Source organism: Perognathus longimembris, chromosome 14, assembly GCF_023159225.1.
Source record: "Perognathus longimembris pacificus isolate PPM17 chromosome 14, ASM2315922v1, whole genome shotgun sequence".
NCBI classification, from domain to species: Eukaryota; Metazoa; Chordata; class Mammalia; order Rodentia; family Heteromyidae; genus Perognathus; species Perognathus longimembris.
The window spans coordinates 23,525,948-23,532,662 of record NC_063174.1 but is presented as its reverse complement, the minus strand read 5'-3'; the positions used below and the strand labels follow the sequence as shown (position 1 = coordinate 23,532,662).

Below are 6,715 nucleotides of genomic sequence, written 5' to 3'. Positions count from 1 at the left end.
AAGGTATTTTTCTATCAATATATCAAAATAACTGGCTCATGCTATTAAAATGTAAAAAGAAACAGGAACGTAGAGACATTTGGGTCTTGGAACACAAAGACTGTGTTTGGCTAATATGTAGTGAAAGACAGTTACTATTATAGGTTTTCTTGCCATATCAATTACTTTTCTCCCAAAACAAGCACTGTGATTATAAGCTTAGAGTTGCATATTGCATATTCCATTAATAAAGATGTTCAAGTTCATTTACAAGGAAGAAAATATTATTTGGCAGCAAGAAGCAAAGCTCTTGAAATTTAGTTTAAAATTGATTCAGGAAATGAATTCATGTAAAATGCAAAGAGAACAGCAGGAAGAAATAGCAAATTGCTTCAAAGAGTTTTCATGAATGTGAGACTGAACTTTTAAACTTTGCTAAATGTAAAAATCTCTCCCTAAATGTAAGGACAGCATTTCCCCAAACTTGACAATCCTGAATCTTAGGGGGACATAGTAGTGGGTAAATCCCAGCTTTTAGGAGTCTGAGGCAGAAAGATCAAATGTTTGAGGCCGACTTTGGAAATAGCTAGACCATGTTTCAGAAAAAATGAAAATAAAATCTTGGCTGTGCACCCTGCCAGTCTCTACTTTCCAGCGTCCTCAGTGACCCGCACCTCCTGCCCCCCTCACCCTGCAGCCTCCGCCCTGCACAGACGCGGCCTCAGGCGCTGCTGCTCCCCCTCCACACACACTGCCCTCCAGGAAGCCATGGAGACGGCCCTGAGATGAACAGAGAGCCTCACACTTCGGGGCCAGGGCTCCACTATTCGAGCCCCACCTTCAGCCTCTTTTTTGCATTGGTTATTTTGCATATTGGAATCATTTGTGGCACAGGCCTGGATGATCCAAAAAATTTAGAAGGAAGAACTAAGGGGATGTGTGCATGCTCCATTTGGCAAGCCCTTTGATGCCTTGATTTGGGGGAAGATTAAAAATGTTGATTGTGTCCTCCTTGCAAAACACGGAAGGCAGCACCATCATGCCTTCAAAAGTCAACTACCAGGCCAACATCTGGGCTTTGAAGGAAGCAGGCTGCACGAGTATTCTAGGGACCACAGCTTGTGATTCTTGCAGAAGGAGATTCAGCCTGGCAATATCATTATTGATCAGTGTATCAACAAGACCTTGATAAGACCTCCAATCGTCTATGATGGAAGTCATTTCTGTGCAAGACAAATGTGTCATATTCCAATGCCTGAGGCATTTCGCTCCAAAACAAGAATGGTACTTATAGAGACTGCTAAGGAGCTAGGACTTCGATGCCACTCAAAGGGGAACAAACAGTGGTCCCAATGGAGGGACCTCATTGAAGTGTTTGAGCAGAAAGCTTCATGGTCCCACACTTGTGGGGGGGGGGGCGCAGATGTCATCAATATGACCACAGTTCCAGAGGTGGTTCGTGTTTAGGAGGCTGAAACTTGCTATGTGAGCATCACCATGGCAACAGATTATGCTTGCTGGAAGGAGCATGAAGAAGCAGTTTCAATGGACCTGCTTATAAAGACCGGAAAGAAAATGCCAATAAAATTAAAAGTTTACTGCTTACTATACCATACCTCAGCTAGGGTCCATGGAATGGTCAGAAATCCTCCATAACCTGAAGAACATGACCTAGTTTTCTGTTTTATTACCAAGACATCAAAAGAAAGCATGACTGCCCTCAGGGAAGGAGACATCCTACTGCTAGCCATTTTACAATTTTATCTCACTTGAAGAACAAAGGACAGAAGAATGTGATAAGAAAGAAAAGACATTGAGTGTATTACAGACTCTACCTAAAAGACTGGCACTGCTTCAGGGCATAGAACAGAAGCCAGTGGCCAATAAACAAGGAAACATTTTCAGGAGCAGCGCCCAGGCCCCAAGTCAAGCCCCACAACTGACAGGAAAAAAAAAAAGAAGATCCTGTTTCACCTCCCTGTATTAAATTTGCAACAGGAAAGTTGGAAATGGTATCCAGTGTTCTTGTTGCCCAGGAATGTAATACTAGCGCTGTGTTTTGATCCAATTATAAATTGATACAATATTCTAGAAGTCAGTATGTTAAACTACATCTGGTGCTTGACAGTGCTTATGCACTTTGTTGAGAACTTCTAGGAACTTCTCTAAAAATTATCAGATGCCTCACCAAGGGCCATTGACTCACACTATAATCCTAGATACTCAGGAGGTTGAGATATGATGATAATGGTTCAAAGCCACCCCAGGCAAGAAAGTCCATGAGACTCATCTCCAATAAACTACTCAAAAAAGCTGGAAATGGAGCTGTGGCTCAACTGGTAGAATGCTCTCCTTGAGCAAAAGAAGCTTAGAGACTCTCCCCAGGCCCAGAGTTCAAGCCCCAGGACCAGCAAAAAATTTAAAAAAATTATCAGACACATGCAAAGAACTTCATATAAAGAAGGATGTTAAGTAGTCGTGCTTCTAGTAACAGATACTCAAAACAACCTGAATATCCAACAGTTGTAGCTGAGTTGATATTTAGTTATAATTAGATTATGAAACAATCAACTGAAGATCATATCCTCATAGTATTTACATATATCATCATTGTATTTACATTTTACATTGTATTTACATTGTATTATTGGGACATTTTCTGTCCCAAGGAAATGGTTACTCTGAAGTATAAAATTTAAAAAATAAGTGCTTTACATTACTAGTTTTATCTTAAAATGCTGTATCAATGTACAAAATGACTTGAAGGAAAACTATATAATCTTTCATTATTATATCTAGAGGCATGTACTGGATATTTTTTCTTTTTTTCTTTTGTTTTTCTATGGTGAGTATAATCAAGTAATGAATATCTAAAAAATTAAAATGGAAATTTGGGCTGGTGGCTCATACTTGTAATGCAAGCTACTCAGGAGGCTGAGATCTGAGAATTGTAGTTGAAAGCCAGCCCAGGTAGGAAAGTCCATGAGACTTTTATCCTTGGTTAATCAGCAAAAAGCCAGGAATGGAGCTATGGTGCAAGTGCTAGAGTGCTAGCCTTGAGTGAAAAAGCTAAAGAACAATGTCCAGGTCCTGAGTTGAAGCCACAGTACTGGCACAAGAAAAAAATTTAATGGATTTACAAAAAGTTAAGTTATTGAAAACAGTTCTTGTCAATGAAGCAAGAGTTAATGGCAATAGAAAGAGTATTACTTAAGGAATTTCCAACGTTATTCAATCACTGGTGATCATGCAGTTAGATCAGTACTTGGGTTTTCAGTAGTTTCCTGAGAAAAGCTATGCATTAAATACTAAGGTAGCCAAAAGTCAAAGTACTTCAAAAACATTCATGCACAGCAGATGTTTTTAAAACTACTACTAATAAAATGAGTTGACAAGCTATTTTGCATGAGTTGGTGGATTTTGTTTTCTAATAAAAGATAAAGCTTTTCCCTTAATTTTTTATCATCTGTTTTCTAAAAATGCCTATTTTCTTAAATTTATATCATGGGAATATCTTTGTTTCCACCTCCCCCCCACACTGCCTCAGAGTTTACTTAGCATGTTCTGTCAACATTCATGATTTTTTGTTTAAAAAGAGTCTGTAAAATCAATGTATGTGGTTATGTCTATGAGATTAGCTTCAATTATAAGGTGCTAATTATAAGCAAACCACTACTCTCAAAACTTAGTAAAATAAATAAAAATCCTGAATGTTTTCACCCTAAGAGATTTTTCTATTTAATTCTTATATCTGTAATATAGTAACAAATTAAGATATTAAGAAATATCAATTCTCACCCAGACGCAGATGGCTCACGCCTGTAATCCTAGCTACTCAAGAGACTGAGCTCTGATGATTGGGGTTCAAAGCTAGCCCAAGCAGGAAACTCCATGAGACTCTATCTCCAATAAACTAAAGAAGCCAAAAGTGGTGCTGTGGCTCAAGCGGTAGAGTGCTCGCCTTGAGCAAAATTTTGAAGTGCAGAGACAGTGCCCAAGCCCAGAGTTCAAGCCCTAGGACTGGCAAAAAAAAAAAAATCTCTTATATTGAATAGAAACTTTCCATAAATTGGGTTATGCTAATCCTTTCACATGTAAATCTAGGCAACTTTACAAGGTAAAGCAAAATTCTAACCATTAAAATCTGTTTACTGGCAGTTCTCTGCCCCTATGTTTATGGACATTTTTTTCAACAAATGTTTATAAAGTATGTGTAATACATAAGTGAAGACCTATTTGGGGGACATAAGCCATACCCTAAAGAGAAAAAAAAGCAAATTGCTTTCCTTAGTTGGAATCTAGCAATACCAACTATTTAAAATACAAGATATTCTTCCTACAGGTACACAAGTTTCTAGAACATCATCTCCTAAAGTATTTGGAACTCCATGGCCATATTAGTTCAGGAAACACCAACTCCTGCTCATTGAATTGTAAGTGCATCTGGAATGTCATCAGAGGTGCCAGAGACCATAAAACCCACAAAACAAACTTTACATAGCGGCACATGCGTGTACATTCTAGCTACTCAGCAGGCAAAGGCAGGAAGATCAGACCTCAAGGCCAGCCCTATGAAAAAAAATTAAAATATCAACAAAATATAATAATTTCAGGAGGCTGAGATCTAAGAATCGTGGTTTGAAGCCAGCCAGGGCAGAAAAGTTCCCGTGAGACTCTTACCTCTAATAAACTACTCAGAAAAAGCCAGAAGTAGTGCTGTGGCTCAAGTGGTAGAACACAAGCCTTAAGCACAGAGAGGCTCAGGGACAGCGCCCTGGCCCTGAGTTCAAGCTCCAGGACCAGCAAAAAAATAAAAATAAATAACAACAACAACAGTGATAATAAGAATGGGAGAGTGGCTCAAGTGGTAGAGCCTATTCAACCCTAGTATCACCAAAAAGTAAAAAGAAAGAAAAGAAAAGAAAGACCTTTATAAGCTTGACCCCTCATCTGACTCTCTTTGCCCTAAAAGCCCACCAATATCCCATATACTTCTACTAATATCTTTCTGATCAGTTTGTGAAAAGATATCACGCAAAAATAGCCAAAGGAAACTGGTTGCTGGTGGCCTATACCTATCATCCTAGCTACTCAAGAGACTGAGATCTGAGCATCCATGAGATTCTTATTTCCAATTAACCACCAAAAAGCTGGAAGTGGATCTGTGGTTCAAGTGGTAGAGAGCTAGCCTTGAGCAAAAAAGCTCAAGGAGAGTACCTGGGCCTTGAGTCTAAGCCCCAGGACCCATGCACGTGCATGCACACGTACTCACGCACACATGTGCACACACACACAGAAGAAGAAGAGGAAGAAGAAGAAGAAGAAGAAGAAGAAGAAGAAGAAGAAGAAGAAGAAGAAGAAGAAGAAGAAGAAGAAGGAAAAGGAGGAGGAGGAGGAGGAGGAGGAGGAGGAGGAGGAGGAGGAGGAGGAGGAGGAAAGAAAGATAGATAGATAGATAGATAGATAGATAGATAGATAGATGAGAATGAAAGAGAAAACACCAAAAAACTGACCTCATATGATAGGTTCTCTAAAATGGAATTGAGAACTCCATATCAGAAAGATACATACAAATAACAGATATTTAGAAATAATATACTTCTAAGTTAGTAACCCATGAGTTAACCAGGAGAATTTCAAATGATAATGAAGATATTAAACATTATTTAAAACTTTAAGACATTATTTAAAAATTGAAGATTATAGCAAGAGCAGTGCTTAGAATTTATAGCTCTGAACACATACGAAAAGATAGAAAGTTGAAAAGCTGTATCATAACTCCATAATCAAGTTAAAGAGCACCAAATTCAACTTAAAGTAGAAATGAAATAATAAATTACAAAGCAGAACTCAATAAAAGAAAAAATATACATATAACAGAAATAATCAAAATGGAAAAAGACAGATCTTTAAAAAAATAAAATAAATAGAAATAGAAAAGTATAATTATACCAGCAAAACTAACCAATTAAAGAAGAAAGCAAAAATGAACCCCCCAAAGCCTTAAATGAAAATAGCACCATTATATCTACAAATATTTACAAAATAACGAGAGGCTACTGTGCATAACTTAATGCCAATCAATTTTTTAAAATAAATGAAATGTGCCAATTGTTTGAAAAACACAACTTAGCCAAAACTGACATAAGAAGAAATAGAAGATGGAGAATCCATCATTGAAACTCCTCCACAGTGAGCACCACGCCTATCCGGTTTTGCTAGTAAAATTTCCAACCATGACCAGAACTCCACACAACCCTGTTCCACCCTCTATTCTCTTTCCAGCTAGTCATGTCAAGCCGTGTTCTCATTCCTAATGCCTCTGTTCATGTTGGTCACCATCTGGAGTTCAAGATCCCCTCCCAACACCCTCAATGGACATGGCTCTTAACTGGATTCCATTTCATTTCCTTCCCATCCTCCCATTTTTATTTTCTTTCTTTCTTTCTTTTTTTTTTTTTTTTTTTTTTTTTTTTGGCCAGTCCTGGGCCTTGGACTCAGGGCCTGAACACTGTCCCTGGCTTCTTCCCGCTCAAGGCTAGCACTCTGCCACCTGAGCCACAGCGCCCCTTCTGGCCGTTTTCCATATATGTGGTGCTGGGGAATCGAACCGAGAGCTTCATGAGTAGGAGGCAAGCACTCTTGCCACTAGGCCATATTCCCAGCCCCCATCCTCCCATTTTTAAAGGCCTTCACCTGTGCCCTCTAGAGCTCATTGAGTCCACTACCATTGGAA

The 6,715-nt window shown here is 38.8% G+C and overlaps 1 pseudogene; it reads left to right on the top strand.

The window, feature by feature from the left end:
- The first annotated feature begins 764 nt into the window (after window positions 1-764).
- LOC125363000 lies at window positions 765-1,693 on the top strand (annotated as a pseudogene).
- The last annotated feature ends 5,022 nt before the right edge of the window (window positions 1,694-6,715 follow it).